The following is an 18,265-nucleotide window of genomic DNA, read 5'->3' as shown; positions in this document are numbered from 1 at the left end:
GTTATCCCGCATAGATGCAGTAAGAGTCAGTGACGATACTGTATAATTCCCATCATGAAGTTCCTGAAACAACCCAGTTGTTAGCTGAAGTCTACTCGAAGCACACGTACATGCAGCTACTGAAATTAGGTCCTCTATTACTGTAGGTACCTGGTTTGAAGAATGGGGCTTCCCCCGCATCTCGCAGACCATTATCAGGTTTATTTAAACTCCGAAAAATGTTTGCAATATTCGGCGTTCAGAATATAAATTATGCAACCCCTATGTAACAAGAAAACCAGAGCATAGACAAGTTGGTAACATCCTACAATAGGAAATCAAGGTTTTTTTATTTCTCACATTTCAGTAGCCTTGGCATTATCAAATCAATTAGTGCTTTTCTTTAACAAAAAATTCAAAAGTTACCTAAGTTATAGACGTTAGAGATCTCATGACGTCATTGGTCATGTTAGAATGACATGCAGAGTCTCATACAAATTACTAAGGATGGGTCTCTGGTTTCCCTTCAACACGTACATAATAATATAAATCTTTCGCCTTTTACTAAGGGCGGGTGACATTTGACGTCACGCTCAGCTATTTACTTACATAGTTTAAACTAGCTAAAAGTTACAAGCTTTTTTGTTTCCAGTCCGATTTCAATTCTAGTTTTTCAGGAATTCTATGATTTAACTAGCGTTTATTTATACAAAAATTGGTGAATTCAGAAGTTTCTAAGCCAAGACGGAAGATACTCATGAAGAAGGATTTGCTTCTATATGGTTATTTTAAAATTCTTCTGACGGAGTTAAAGCCGAATATCCCCAAAACATTTTTCGGAGTGGGTTTATAGATAAAACCTCACCTTATGCACTGAAGCTTTCAACAATTTGCCTCCAACGTACCAGTTGATGGTAGGCGTGGGTACACAACCTACGACCACACAGTCTACCACTCTCGGCTGACCGACTTCAAAGTCAAAGTTGTTGTTCAGTCGTATTTCTACTTTGAGAGGGGGAACTGAAATCGGGGTTTTATGAAAAAAAAGGTAAAAATAATCAAAATTATGTCAAGGACTTTAAATAAAATGTGTAATGAAGCCTAAGTGCTTTTGACTTTTCAAATATTTTCACAAACACAATAAAATCGTTAACGAAAGCAGATTTCAATTAAGAGCAATCACGTTCCAAGCAAGTGTCGTGAGTGTCAAGATTTACTATCAAGTTATGTGACTCCTGTGCAAATTTGTGATTTTTTGTGCCAAATTGCAACTTTTTGTGCCAAATCTGTAACTTTTTGTGCCAAATCTGCGACATTTTGTGCCAAATCTGCAACTTTTTGTGCCTTTGCGATTTTGGTGCCATCATAAAAATCTAACTCACGGTACATCTTGACGACCACACTGGCCGCCATAGCCTCGGTGACGTCAGCGTTGGACGCTGTGCACTGGTAGTGCGCGTCCAGCTCGTCCCTACTGGCATTGACTATTTCTATTCTCTCCCGAAGTATCCCCGGTTTGTCGGAAACTATGCGACGTACCGTCACACCATTCCGAAGCCATAGCACAGTGGTTGGGGGGTCACCTGAGCAGTATCATTTGTTAGGCATCTCATGTATCTAATGTTATTGTGTCAACTTTACAACAATTTTAAACTGATACTCAATTGAGGGCGTGGAAATTCAACTTAGAAGTAAAATGCCCATTTTTTTTAAATATGTGGTAGGTACAAAATGAATACGTACTGATCACTACTTCGCATATGATTGTCAAGTTAGACCCCAATGTCAAAGGACCAACGTAAGGAGTAACGATACTCTCGCCTTTTTCATCATATAACTTAGGTGTTCCTGTGGCCTCTGAAAATGTACCTATCTATAAATTTACATGAAAATAATACAAATAAAAAAGGAAAAAAGTGTCAAAAGCACGTCGTCTTATGTTTCATTGGTGAAAACGGAACAGAACGGAACGTGAAAATATTAAGAACAAAATCAAAAATATTTATTCAGTTTAGACCACAAGTGGCACTTATGAACTTCAAAATATAGTAAATAATAAAAAAAGAAAAAGTAGCCCTTATGGGGCACTTTACATGTCTCCTTATCTTTTGGGCCATACCAGCGCTTCGAGACAAACATAATAAGGCAAGTGCTGAGAAGAAACGCTGGAACAAACTCAGTCACCAACAATGTCAGCATGAAAATTAAATGCGCTTTAAGTTCACGGTCATAACTACGGTTCTAAATAAGACCACAATTACTCCAATTTAGTAATAGTTTTATTTAATTTTGATATTAACCAAAATCAGTAATATAAACTGTAGTATAGTTGTATCAAATCTGATACTCAAAAATTCTGTTGTATTTCAGTCTTCACCAATAAAACTGTCGAAAGAGATACAAAATAGGTCTTACCCACAATTTGAAGGTCTATGACGTAGTCCACAGAAGATGACCCCTGGTAGTGGACCCTGCACCTGTATTTACCTGCATCCTGATCACCCACTTTGGGTAGAAAGAGAGAAGTATCATCATAGCAATGTTCGCTATCTACACACGAAGTACCGTATATGTTATTTGGATTTAGCGATCTGAAAATGATTGCCAATTAAAGAAAAGCAAAATAATAGTAATTAAAAAAAAATATGCAGATATGAAAAGTCGCCCCTTTTACAAAAATTCGAAAACCGTTACTTGAAGTTATAGGAATTGGAACCACTCACAAAGCTCAGTTTTTGTGTGTATCACAATATTTCATTACTTCAGTGATTCGTGTATTCCAGACACGAAATGAAGTTGAAGCTGTTTATAAGAAAAATATGTCTCTCAGTACCTACTTATTTTCCAAAAAATATGTTTATCGAAAAAACATGCATAATATTTTTTTTCTATGAATGTAATATATACTCAACATCAAATAAACCGCACCTTCCGCGACGCGAACTTTAACGATTTTCTTCTGACACAATCATGGTGCCCCAACAATATTGGTGTTATTTGAAAGCCCAATAAATATCCTTAAAGAAAAACACATTTAATTTCTTAATAAATGATTAACATATACCATAAATGTGACTTGAAAAAATACCTCACTTTGGGCCCACCTATGGGATCAATTAGACCAATTTTTATGGTTATAAAACCAAATAATGATCTCACGTGTCCTCTTTAACAGATGGATAGCGATTAATCCCAACTTAACAGTTTTATACCCATAAAAGTTGGCTCTGGCGTAACTACCTATTTTTTGAAGAAGTGACTCTGGATCCTTCTAAAGACACATTTTTGGGGTAAAAACCTTTCCTTTAATGCAATGAAGGTTAGAACTAGGCTTTTAAATGGTGCCAATATTGGTGGGAAGAACTATGCTCGGAGTTTCCCTGCGTGATCGAATCAGAAATGAGGAGATCCGTAGGAGAACCAAAGTAACCGACATAGCTCGCAGAATTGCTAAAATCAAGTGGCAGTGGGCGGGGCACATAGCTCGTAGAGACGATGGCCGTTGGGGCAGGAAAGTTCTCGAGTGGCGACCACGGGCTGGAAAACGTAGCGTGGGCAGGCCTCCTACTAGGTGGACCGACGATCTGGTAAAGGTCGCGGGAAGAGCCTGGATGCGGGCAGCTCAGGACCGTTCATTGTGGAAAACCTTGGGGGAGGCCTTTGTCCAGCAGTGGACGTCATTTGGCTGAAACGAATTGGTGGGAAGTGGGGAAGCATACGTTTGAAAATGCTTGTCGCGGGAGGTGCGATTTATTTGATGTCGAGTGTATCTTTGATTTTATAGGTACTTTGTTTATATTATATTTTATGTAAATAATAAGCTTTTATTTATTTTTTGTTAAAACCAGTAACTGGGGCGACTTTTTTCTAACTACTGCTGACTACTGACTTTGCCAACGTATCCTCGTTCGGGAACCGATACAAGAACTTCTCATCATCCTTCACCCATAGAACATAAGCATCCGCACCATCTAGAAAGATCTTCCCCTGACCACAAGGGAGTCTTGCGTCATAGTTTCTGACAGCTCGTAGAGTTCTCTCTGCAAATATTGTTTGCCGTCAATTTTGAATTTAATTAAGGCTGGGTTGCACCATCTTATTTTAACTTTGACAAAAGTCAAAAACTGTCAAACCCCATACAAAAAACACCGGTTAACGTTAAAGTTACTGATAAAGTTAGGTGGTGCAACTCAGCCTTAATATTTCATTGAATAATTTTAATTGAATGTTTCATTTTGTTTATATTTCCCTCGCAAAGTGAAGTTACTTTTTCGTAAAGTTTCACTTCTGCCAATTTCTGCCAGTATTATACTAGAGAAGGCTGTAAACTATCATACTGGCTACGTGCCAGAATAGTCAATGTATCAAGTAATTTGTAAAAAAAATTCATTTCTTCCTTCCATACAAACAAGACATGAAATGAAGTAAAACCATAATCTAGGTTCAGACATTTAGATTTCATACAAATCATTCTATCATGACTCTCTCAGCATCTTTTTGACAGATACCACAGAACAAACAGAATTGTGAAATGAGTATAGAGAAAAAAGCTTCGGTTTACTCACCATAAGCTGACTAAAAATTTGTAAAAAATGCCCTAAAACCAAACTGAAAACACTACGAAGCAGAAGTATAAACCTGGAATAAAAAAACCTTTCGATGAGTGTGTGAGTGAATCACACAAAAAACAACCCAACGAACAACAAACTGCGGACATTCCCGCTCCTACAGCCTAGAAATAATTTTATAGTGCCTAGATTCAAAAGTTTCTACAACTTTATAAGAAACAATCTAAAGTAATAAAACCGCAATATTATCCGTTGATCGAAAAAGAAGTCTCCACTCTCGGTCAAAAGTCAATACAATAGACGAGGTATATTGAAATTTGAAACGTATAGGTAGTTCAGATGTTAACAGCTGTCGCACTCTCACAGGGGGTCAGGTAAAACAACGCGCGGCCTCTTTTGGTTTAGCCAAGAAATACCTTGATTAAGCCAAAAAACGACCGCGCCTAGTGAGGCGCAGCTTTCGAAGTCACTAGTAACAGAAACCGGGCACTTCTGACACTAGTAGTAAATAAAACCTAAGAAAGAATATTGGTCGAAACGACGACCACGAGTAAGGTTGATTATCGTGAAAAATAGTAATAAGTACCTACTAAAGTAACTATAATTTGAGTAAACACTAAATTACATATTTGGTATACGAACGAATATCATGTGCTATTCTCTCGACTAGTACCTACTTAAATAACTCTTACGTGGATGTCCACGATACAATGGTCACAAATTCCGAATAAAACTAACAAAAAATGGAATAAGTATTTAAGTGTATCCTAACATTTTTTGACTGTCGCACATAAAGCTACTAATTTCTTTAGAGACTATGCTCTGTTTATTAAGGTCAATGCAAAAGTTTGTATAAGAAATTATATCTATCACCATTAACAATTTTATACGTCCTAACCGTTTACATTCGTGATGAATAACTAACAATTCTTATTTGATTGAATTGTGTATGTACTTATATTCTTTTATTAGATCAGCGAAATACTTAGTTTAGAAGTAATTAAGACAAGATGTGGAGACGTATTTATGAATAAATATTAGTTCCCTGTCACTTAAAAAACGGCTGTTTTGTCTTTGTCTAATATTTAGTGATGTGTAAAATCATTCTAAATTTAACTGATTCAAAAAATTACTATGTAAGGTATAAATATATATATATGTTAATGTTTTATTTCAAAAATACGTCTCCAGAATAAATGCACAGTTTTATAGAAGTTTCAGTTAACGCCACTATCAAACAGGGTGCAGTAATAGCAGTTTAAAGTAACGGAACTATAGTACTACATCATCATCATCATCATTTCAGCCGCAGGACGTCCACTGCTGAACATAGGCCTCCCCCAATTAGAAGTTTAGCTATTAATTAATATTGACTGCATCTGCTCTTTGATAGTAATGTTAAAAAGAGAAATACACCGAATCCCATAGAGAGAATACGTTTCTATACTTATTACGAATAAATATCGAGACGATTGTTATCATTCTCATAATTTTTTTACGACTATATTGAGCTACCTTAAAATCATCACATCATTATTTATGGAACTAAAACTATAGTCTAAATTGAAGGATAAACCTTTAACTGCAAACTTTACAGGGTGTCCCATAAAGTAGTGTACACAGAAATAAAGAAAAAGAAAAAGTTTTAAACAAAAAATTTAACCTTAAGATGTTACAGTTTTATAGGTAAGCAAAAGGTACCAGTCTGAAAATCAGCGCTGAGCTTGTAAAGCCCGGTCTGCGAGCACGTAGAATTTTGTCCAATGACCCCAAGCTACCCATCCTTGTCGCTCGCGCGTAATCACTCCCGTCACTGCCCGTCGCACAGTCGCGACAGCAATATAAGCTCAGCGCTGATTTTCAGACTGGACCTGAAACTGGTCGGTTGGGTTGGGGAATAGTGTGTTTTTGAGGCACATGTTAATTTTCTGTGGCGGTGTAGGTGTTTGAGTGTTTTCTAAGTGTTTTGTGTTGTTATTTTGTTGTTTGTTATGTACGCGCCACAGTGACCAAAAAAGTACCTAAGCACAGAAATCTAAAACAATCATAACTCGAAAACTATCAAAAATCGCGGAACATACATGGGGATAATTCGGGTAACCGCAGTGACGCTCTACCTCTAGGCTTCGGCTTGACACTACTTTTTGGGAAAATATTGTGTTTTACATTAAGTTTACAGCGTATTCTCTCTATCGTCAGTATATCGAACATCTCTGTGTACAACATCAGAACAGCGGCTGTACAATCAAGGTTTTTTTTAAACCTTTGAAATGTTTGAGTATATTCAATTGATAAATTGAGTTAATTTGGGATATTTACAAGCTGTTACAGTTCGAAGTGCTAATATTGTACGGAGTAATAATATTGAATTAGTACTTTAGTAGTAATATTGAACTTATATTTTCAATACATATAAGATTCGGTGTCTTTCAATTTGAAAATGTAATATACTTACCCAATCTCAGTACCTGAGCACTAGCTCTGGCTATAGCTGTAAGAAAAGAAATATTTAATTAGTTTATTTTGTTAAAAATAAATAATAAAAACTTCCCAGAGGAAAATTTTTTTGCCAGCTTTGTTATTATTTTCTAATATTTATCTCAAGAAGTCTCATTACATATTACAATATTTTATATGCATATTTTAAAATAATATTTGTATTATAACTACTTACTTAATCCGATCATAAGTTCTGTCTCATGTTTATTGTGAAATAATTGATGCATATTTGATTTTACGGAACCATTTATATACCAATAAATAGAAAGGCACTAAACGTACATTTTATGCTAATCAAAGTTATTTAAAATTATCTCCGCAATTACGAATACAAGGGTTCAAACTGCGCTCAGTCTCTAGCAGCACAAACGAGTTTCGTATCAATATCGGCGGCTGGTTTAATCCAGGATGCCTGAGGAATCAAATCATAAAGTATCAGTCTTTTTCTCCCAATGTTGCCATATTAATCCAACGGCTTTAAGTCTGGACTAAAGGAGGGCCAGACTTCGTGCCGGGTGAACGAGCTAGTTTTACGTGCTTTTCGTTCTACATTATGAGCTGGCGCAGAATCGTGCTGGAACACCCTTTATTGAACATAATATGTGAAAAAGGGTTCACAAGCAAGCAAGCTTCAAAAATTACCTCAGTTAAGGCCAAATTTGGGATACGCAACCAAACCTTGAGTGAAGATTGAAACTGACCTAGCTGGACACACGAAATTAGGCTGCTGCTACTTCATTGATGTAGGCATCCATCTTATCAGTTTGTTTTTTGTAACTCTTCTCTAAAATTATTCTCAAGGCACTTTTTTCCCGCGTACCATTTAAATAAAACGGGGTCTTTTAAACGTGCATATGAACGATTTATTTCTGGTTTTATCCAAAATGTGTGAAGCCTTAAATTTTCATAATACCAATTTCATCCTGGTTCGAGTTACCTACACCTACCTCCTGGGCAAACAATGTCTGTTGACGCATGGGATCGCGCCTTCACAATTTTTAACGCTGCTGGAATCCTAACCGTGCGATGGCAACTACTTTTATTTTGTGTATTTTACATTCTAATCTTCATTATTTCTTTAACGGGACTATTCCCACCACTCTTTCCCACCGCTGCAACTCCTGTGTAGCCAGGATCTACAGCTTGACCGCCAATAAAAACCCAACCAGTGAAGGTCAAATTTGTCCCGGGGAAAATTAAACTGTCATTGGACCCGCAACGTTATTAATTAGAAGAACATAGGAGGAGTTCGAAGTTAAGGTTCGACTTCCCTCCATTGCAAAGCGGATGACAGGTGACAAACAAAGGCTTAGTAACCTTTATGAAAAGATATGCACCACGGACAAAAAACATCAATTAAGGGACCTATCTTATGAGCTAGCTTATGAATAATATTTTTCACAAAATCGCTTAAAAGCACGGAAATTTATCCTTGTCGCGACAAGATCGGTGTAATAAATTGCAGAAACAGATTTATGTTGTATTGAATTAAGCATTAAATCATCAAAGAGTACCGAAAAAATCCCAGTCAGCCCCACGACATTTATATCTATAGTTGTTGTTGCACTTATGAACTGTGTCTTGTCGCGACATTGGTCTAAACTCGTACACTAGTAAGCAATGATCACTACAAGACGCGTCGGGGAGGACACGCCACCTATCCAGCTGGACGTCTGCGCTAGAAAGCGTGACGTCAATATGAGACTCGCCCGTTGGGCTACTGTAGGTTGGTGGTGCATTTGGGGTGTTGTGACTAAGTTCATTTCAGCTATGAAGTCTTCCACGGCTGAGCGACGCTCCATATCAATCGAGCATAGATTGCCGTGCCAAAGTGATAAGAGACGACTCCAATGATTACCCGCGTAGGGTTTATCATTGAAGTCGTGATGGGTTGATTCGGGTAGCCCTACTGTAGCTCTACCTCTAGGATTCGGCTTGACACTACTTTTTGGGATGCCCTGTATACATATACCGGCGCGTGCACTGTTATTAATCTGAATAGTTTTGCAGCGCACGCCGATACTGATATTGTTCTTGTACCGTAGTACTTATTATTATTCTGTGCTTGTACTAACACGAGGATTGTATTCTACAACTAGCTGACCCGGCGAACTCTGTTCCGCCTTAAAGGCAATAAATAAAACATCGCAATTTTTCCTTATTTGCTCACCGTTTAGACCTACCCTGGACTACGACAAACATTTTAAAACCAAAATCAACTCAATCGGCCCAGCCGTTCTCGAGTTTTAATCAGACTAACGAACAGCAATTCATTTTTATTTATATAGATAGATATAGAATATAGATATATAGATAAGTCTGTCCAACTCCAACGTAGCAATTTTATCGTTATGGAGGTTTAATTGGCCTATGGAGGCTTTAGTCATAAACAGTATTTTATTTAATATCAGTTGTTCTAAGTTTGCCTTATAGCTCGGACAGTCGGGCATGTGATAGAACTTATGACCAGACTAAGAACATATTATTATTTTAATTTTGGCAAGTCCGAAATCGGCAATTCGATACTCACCAATGGTATATTACCTATCGAGTGAATTATTATTTTAATAATTATTTATTTATTATTCAAAAATACACTATTTTTATGATATAGATTAAGCATTATTTTAAATATTTATAAGATGTCTGGAGTTGGAGTTCTCTAGAATTTGTATTATTATAAATCGTAACTTTAACCTTGAATGTTTTAATTAAATTTGTTTTCTTTATGTAATTCGGAGATGAAATAAATTACGAGTACGTCACATAATAAAAACATTCACATCATAATGTAGGTACTTACCCCAAATACCTTTTAATATCATTACCTTCGCATTGCGTAATTAAACAATGCACATGCATGCAAATTAAATCAAAAATCCTTACCTTGCTTTTTCTTACCTTTTTTAGCCCACTGGAAACTTTATTAGCTTTCTATGTAATTAGTAATTTGTACATTGTACATATTTAAAAATTCTTAAAAATATGTTACATAGTGTGAGTTTACCTCAAACGTCGTTCGTCTTAGACTAGGCGCAGACCACCGATTTTTAGTTGGCCGATAGTTGGGCCCGATTTTAATTTGTATGAAGAATGCGCCTGCGCCTAAGCTTAGTTCTAGATGTATAAAAAGTTTCCGCTAGGGGGGTGCAGTACAATCCGTCATAAATATTTAGTGTCACTTTTTTACGCCGTAGACATCGAATGCGTCGGACGTAAACTCACACTACGCGCCCACAGTTAACGGCACGTTAAGTACTATGGCATTGTAGTGGTAAATTAAGTGTTATTTTGCAAAAATTAAGTGTTATTTTTATAAAATACAGGGTGGCCCAGAAGAAAATTCACTTTTGAAAATTCAAGGAAACGAAAACTGTACATTTTTGTAGAACTTTACTTTAACTATTGCAGTTTAAAGGAAATTTAGTGCAATTTATTTTAAAATTTACTTTCTTTTATACATTTTATCGTATACATGTGATTCCCTTGACGTTTACAACATTCGGTCAACATACATCAAAATTTTGGAAAACTTTCGTTAGAGTTACCTCGAAATGGATTCAGGATGGATGAATGCTGCAGAGTTTTTGGATTATTAGAGTATACTCTGCTCATAAGGTAACCCCACAAAAAGAAGTCTACTGGAATGAGATTAGCGCTTCTTAGAGGCAGTGAGATTTCACCCCTGCTTAATTGGTTTGTTGCATTGAAAGGATGATTAATTTTTGAGAGCGCTATACTGGTAGGATGAAAAGCTTTTTGATTTCAAATTTGCAAGATTCGCAAGGCTGTGATCGGAGCACTTGGTTTCATCAAGTAGGGGCTACGTGTCATACTTCAAAATGAGAGCATTTAGATGGTAAGAGACATGTTCCCACAAAAATTAATTTCAGGCAGGGGTGACATTTCCTGGCTACCAGGAACGGGACTATTCCCACCTCTCGTTCCCACCACTGCAACTCCTGTGTAGCCAGGATCTACAGCTTGACCGCCACAAAAACCCAACCAATGAAGGTCAAGTTTGTTCCAAGGGGAAAGTTAAACTGTCATTGGACCCGCAACGAAATTAATCAGAAGAACATAGGAGGAGTTCGAAATTAAGGTTCGACTTCCCTCCATTGCAAAGCGGATGACAGGTGACAAACAAAGGTTTAAAACCTTTAAGAAAAAGATTATGCACCACGGACAATAAATTAAATTAAGGGGCTACCAGGAAGCCCTGATCTCACTCCAGAAAAATATTTTTTGTGGTGTTACATTAAGAATAGAGTATACTTTTATAATCCAACAACCATGCAGCAACTGAAGCTGAGCATTCGGCAAAAAATTGAAAATAGGTTTCAAGGTAATTCTGACGAACGCATTTCAAGATTTTGATGTATGTTGATCGAATGTTGTAAGAGTCAAGGAAATCTCCTGGGGGATGTAATTAAATAAAGGTAAATTTAAAAATGAATTTCAATAAATTTCCTTTAAATTGCAATAGTTAAAGTTCTATAAACGTGTACAGTTTTTGTTTCCTTGCATTTTCAAAAGTGAACTTTCTTCTGGGCCACTCTGTATTATGTCAGAGGGGCCCTTATTCCGAAAAACGATCCGAAGTTTCGAATTTTGCCATCCTTCTCCCGCAAAGCGAGATGCCAGCATGAGCGACGGTGAGAGATAGACCCGAAACTACGTAAACAGCGTTTCGGAGTAGCCCTGCTGATTTGTGCCGTTGACTGTTATCATCAGCTGCTGACTTCAACACGATCACCCGCTGTTTTCTTGACCTGCTTCATCTTAATGTTATTTCAATACATTTCATGTTACAAAATGGAATAATTGTATTGTTATCAGAAAAAATAAAACAAAGGAATTTTAAAATAAATAGCGGGTAATTTTGTTTAGACAAGAATTCATATTTTATTATTTAAAAATTACGAAATAAATACATTCTAGATTCTAAAACAAACAGAGCTTTGGATTTGACCAAAATTTTACGCTACTTTTGCCATGGTTAATGACTGTATCACTAAAAAAAGTCCACTAATTTTTTCATCCAACTATGAAAAAAATCATTACATAGGTATTATGTAGTTTTATTATTCACTCACTTCGGTGCACCGACGGATACATTCGTTGTGTGTTTGTGCTCCTCGGAGTGTTGTCCGCTGAGACAAAAAAAAAGGTTTATGGTTTTGTGCACACAGGTGTTTTTATCACCATGACAGTTTATCTTTCCTTTTAAGTTTTACACTAAACTTTTATAAAGAGAAAATGAGACAACAAAAGTAATTATTCTTATCTATGGAGGGAGAGCCAAGATGGAGAGACATACTGTCAAGGTGACACATCAACCCATCATTTTGTGATAGATCAATGAACTGCAGTAATTATGCAAATAATAAAAAAACATCTCAATATCCTACTCCTAATATCTATACTAATATTATAAACTAGCTTTTGCCCGCGGCTTCACCCGCGTGAAATGTGGTTGTCACAGGTCGTCATAAATTATAACCTATATGTTATTCTGGGTTAAAAACAATAATACTGTAAAGTTTCATCAAAATCCGTTCAGCAGTTTTTTGCGTGAAAGAGTAACAAACATCCACACAAACTTTCGCATTTATAATATTAGTAAGATGCGAAAGTAACTCTGTCTGTCTGTCTGTCTTGCTTTCACGCCTAAACCACTCAACCGATTTTGATGAAAGAAGAACGGTCACGCCCCATACAAAAAAAACCCAGACCCGACAGAAACGAGACATACCTCAGTTTTTTTGTGATGTCTTAATTAGTTAAATTATATATTTTTTATATTCCAAATCTATGTATAACACCAAAATATTACCCTTTGTTTTTGTTTGGGCGTTTTACAAAAACTAATACAAAATGCTTATTTATCACCAAAATTGGTAAATGTATGTACAGTCGCAGAATGAAAAGGTTCGTCACCTTAGTGTCGGTTTTCGCTTGCACTATAGTCTTTTTCACGTAAGATGATCCGTATGACACTTCAAGGTTATCCATATTACGCATACTACATATGCAGAATATTTTTGAAAAAATATTTGTATTTTATTAGCAATATAATAAAAAAAAATTAACTACTTGTCTTAAAATATATAGTAAAATCTGAGTCTATTGATTATATTTTAATTAAATACGATGTAAAAATATTTTTTATTTAATGTACGCAATGTGTGAAACGGAATAGATTTAGTGCTGGGGTATTTCTTGTATAATAAAATCGATTATTTCTGCGGTTCATTAATCGATTGCAGTGAATACTTAGTTATTAAAAACATCACAAAAATCAACTATATTTTTCGACTATTGACTTTAATAAACACATTGAAAATAAATTATAGTTTTTAATTTAAAGAAACAGAACCAGTACTTTTTAGGAATCGTTTTTTTGAACACGAACCATGAAATTTGAATATTATCAATAAAAAATTGTTACAATAATATTTGTAATTAAAAAAAAACATGTTTTTTTGTTAAATAACACCTATACAAAATATTTCTCTAAAAGTAGGTTTTACTAACTCTTCGAAAAAAATCGATAGATAAATCGCTATGGTTTAGTTATGTGACATCTCTAAATCTTTCAAACTCGAAACGTCATACGGATCATCTTAGGTGAAAAAGACTATAGGTACTGTAAGAGTCAAACCTGCCAACATAACAGTGCAAGAAACAGTGCTGCTAACATTTAAATAAATATGACGTTTGCTAACGAATAAGGTTTTGCTTGTATAATTTTCTATCCCATCAGTGCAATGCAATGATGACATTGACCAATTGACAATAGTTTTTTTTATTTAATAGAAATAATAATGGCAGGTTGAACCAACAAGAAGGTTTTAGTTTATCAATCATAATAATCTTCTTGACAAGATAAATCGTCAAACAACTTTGATCAATAATTTTGAACTTTACTGACGAACAGTTAAAGTTTATTTTCTCTAACTCGAGATTATTCTGTAACATAGTTTCAAAAGGTAATATGTGTTCGCGATTCGTTGAAGGAATCAATTTGAAAACTGACGAACCTTTTCATTCCGTGACTGTACCTAAATGTCTATTACAGCTGCTATGGAATGTATCTAGGTGACCTGGAGATACAACCGGATTATACAGGGTGGTTATACATATGGAACGATAAGTGATCTCACTCGATTATTTCTAAACTATACAAGATATCGAAAAACTAGTTACTGATTCTGAAAGTGCTTCACGAGCTCTTTCAAATGGTACCAATAATAGGGTACAGATTATGGAAGCTGGTAACATTGAATTTTTGGATTTTGTAACTTATTATTTTTTCCACCCTGTATAATCCGGCTGTATCTCCAGGTCACCTAGATACATCCCATAGCAGCTGTAATAGACATTTAGGTACATACATTTACCAATTTTGGTGATAAATAGGCATTTTGTATTAGTTTTTGTATAACGCCTAAACAAAAACAAAGGATAATATTTTGGTGTTATACATAGATTTCGAATATAAAAAATATATAATTTAACTAATTAAGACATGACAAAAAAACTGAGGTATGTCTCGTTTCTGTCGGGCCTGGGTCACATATGACCGTTCTTCTTTGGCATAGAGATAATTTGAGTCCCGAGAAAGGACATAGGATAGTTTTATCCTGGTTTTAGAAACAGGGACGCGCGCGATAAAGTTTTTTTGTGACATAAAATTCCATGCGGGTAAAGCCGCGGGCGGAAAGCTAGTAATATTATAAATGCGAAAGTTTGTATGTTACTCTTTCACGCAAATACTACTGAACGCATTATGATGACACTTTACAGTGACAAACTGAATTTCACGTGAAGCCGCGGGAAAAAGCTAGTAGTAGGTATAATAAATGTATAAAAGGTCTACCAGAATCTCATGGAATAAAAAAATATTGGAAAAGTGTGACTTTCATATGGCAATTGTCTATTGCTTTATTGTCACTTGTCAAAGCAAATTAGGAGATCTGTCAGCCGCTGCAAAAAAAATGTGATCTCTTTATGACTATTAGTTCCAAAATACTGAACTGTCCTATGCATGACATTGACAGTAGTGGGGCGCCACCGTCAATACCGGATCGCTGGTTCTGATTTTTTCCATGTTGGAAACTATACAGTTGAACGATGGTAGCGCCCCCCTGTCATTGAGTTTGGTGGGACAGTTCAGCGTGGGTCATCTATATCTGTCATTTTTGTGAAAATGTCGAAAAAGCCACTTCAACATTGTTTTCAATGTGTATTATAAAATAAGAGGTAATTCAAACTCAATCTTTGATTTTAAAGCGCGTCGTTGCGTTGACAGGTAAGTTGGACTGAAACATTTTGATATACCTATTTAGTTACCCGACTGTTTCAGAAGGAGGTATATTCGTACCTACCTACCTACTTCTTCATGTTCACTCATTGTTCACTAATATTAAAGTAAAAATAAAAAATAAACAGAATCAAGATCGCTTAATCTAATTTCCCCAATATTGCAATTCCCCGTTTGCCTTGAGATTCTGGTAAGTACACCTATACCTACTTTTATCATTTAATTTTTTTACACAACTCAAAACAAATCTAGTTCAATTCAAAGTAATGAGGGCTATCGTTTTTTTACCTAACAGTTGGCACCCCTGGCGATTGACAGGACCTTACTCTACAGTGGCGCCATCTTGATGAGTGCAAATGCGATAGTCCTCCTACCACTTTCGCACTCACCAGCTGGCGCCACTGTCTTCGCTACTAGCAAGTGCCAGGACCTTACTCTAAAGTGGCGCCAACTGGTGAGCGCTAAAACGATAGCCCTCAATAAAAAATAGTTATCGAAGTAAACGGAATTGATCTATTAAAAAAAGATAAAAATAAAAATGTTAATGTTTTGAAAAAAATAAAATTAAAGTGCATTGTCATAAAAATATTTTTCCAGAATAATATTATGTTAGTGACTCACTCTGAAAATTACACAGATTCCGGGAGGCGATTAGCCGCAAGTGTCTGTCATACGCTGTATAAACAATAAACGTGTTATTATTACATATTATAACCGGAATAAATCTCTTGAAATTATTTTTATACTAATTTGGAAAAAGTAGTTATTAGGTCAAAAACTTATGAATTGTTGTTTACTAGGTATAATATTATAAGTATGTATTATTAAACTTTTTGCAATTTAATAGGCAGAGAGACTCAGTGAATGCTGCAATAACAAAGGGTTTCTAAATAATGTTTTCTTGTCTACTCGTAAAGATCAGTTGCATAATATCACTTTGCCGTCTCAAAAATCTACAAAATAAATAATGAAAGTAACAATAAGAACATTTTAAATAATAAGAGACAAAAACTCTCAATAAAAAAGGTTGCCCTCAGCTGTTTCTATTGCTATTTCTACCAGTGCTATAAAACATTTTTTTTATTTATTTATTTAACTCACAAAGCCAACAGTATTTCAGCCTAAAAAGTACAATATTCCTCAACAGATTTTGAACTTTTATGACTAGGGGAAGGATCTTTCTGACACTTTCACAGATATTTTAAACATTATAATAAAAAAAAATTAAGTTTTTTTTTTATGTGATAATTTACGAAATTATCACATAAAAATATGATTTTTTACGAAAGTAGGTGGTTAAGAAAATATTTGAGCCATAATTTTATTGGTCACGCTTCCAAAATATAGAAGGTAGATATATTTATGGTTAATAAATTAATTTCATTATGTATTATTATTATTTTGAGTTGTTTTAAATTCTCAGCATTTTATGCTGGTATTAATGTTATCCACGGGTATTATTATTTCTTAGGTTTTTTTTTACTCGAAGTAATATTATTAAGTAATATCTAAATGCACTTACCTCCTATTATATTCACGACAGTAACATTTGTAGCGTCGCGATTTGTTGGATCTAGGAAGAAAATAACATTGTTATTATTTTTGCAGTATGTGACTATTTTTTTTTTGCTTTTTTCTGCGATTTTTTTGCTTTTTTAAAAACCGTATCAAAATAAATATTTTTTTTTTCTTAGATTGTTTTATCTCGAATGAATTCAAAAGGTTCAGTTTCAAAAATAGATTTTTTAAAATGAGAGAAATGAAACTTGAAAAAATCATGGAGTGATGGGACTGAAATATGTTACCATGGGGTGTTTAACGTCTGGTGGACCACTGGACACTACTTCTGGACTGTATTTGATATCAATTAGAGACTGCATGTGCATACTCACCGCTTTCGGACGAATGGGCGAAAAGGGGGTTCGGTGAATTTGGCCCCGCCACCCTCCCGGTTTCCTGTACGTAGCGCATATAACAGCCTGAAAGTGCAAAATTATTTAGACCCCAGTTCACCAACAGACGTTACATATTAACAGTTCATTAATACGTGCAAGAGGTTATACAGGGTGACTTTGCAATTAGTGCCCAAATATTTAGGAGCGAATCAGAATCACTTACTTAATCGATTTACGTAAAGAAAACAATTTTTTTTTTTTCAAATTCAATTATTTATATCAGCTGCGCACGGTTTCAAAATTGGCACACGTGGATAATTTACTTGGTTCATAGAAAAATACGTACATACAGTTACCTAACTGCAAAGCTTAATAGACATAATGGTTCGCGAAAATAAACCTTATCCTTTAAAATTTGAGATAGGCCCACCCGCGAATATTTTTATTATATTACATTTTCAGTATTTTTTCCGAAAACTGCCACGATTGAAAATAATTACGTTAAAGTTGTATTGTTAAATTATTCTATAGAGCTTATTCAAAAGAACTGGATACCGATTGTAATCACCCTGTACAATGTGCCGTTAAAAGCAAACATTGACATTAACTTGTTAGGTGAACTTGGGCCTGATCATTCGGACGATGACGAAACTTCCACCAATCTGCTCTTCGGACAAAGCTGTAGCATTAACTTATCTTAAAAAGGTTAAAGTAACAAACCTTGTTGTGTGCGTGAGTGACGATGGCCATTGAGATGATATAGCGGTGAAAATAAAATTATGATGAAGATGATAAAAAAATACAATGCTGCGCGCGCGATATTATTATGTTAGAGTGGATTTCACTGACGTGGTTTGCAATTTTCTTTGTAATAAGAAAGGTCTTTATTATCATAATTATATGTAGGTACCTATTTTATAAAATAAAATATTTATCTCTACTTTGCCACAAACATATTATTAGTGGTTCACATAATACTCTGTATTCACAGTAAAATT

The sequence above is a fragment of the Ostrinia nubilalis genome, chromosome Z (assembly GCF_963855985.1).
Source record: "Ostrinia nubilalis chromosome Z, ilOstNubi1.1, whole genome shotgun sequence".
Classification (NCBI taxonomy): domain Eukaryota; kingdom Metazoa; phylum Arthropoda; class Insecta; order Lepidoptera; family Crambidae; genus Ostrinia; species Ostrinia nubilalis.
Note: the sequence above shows the minus strand (reverse complement) of the source record.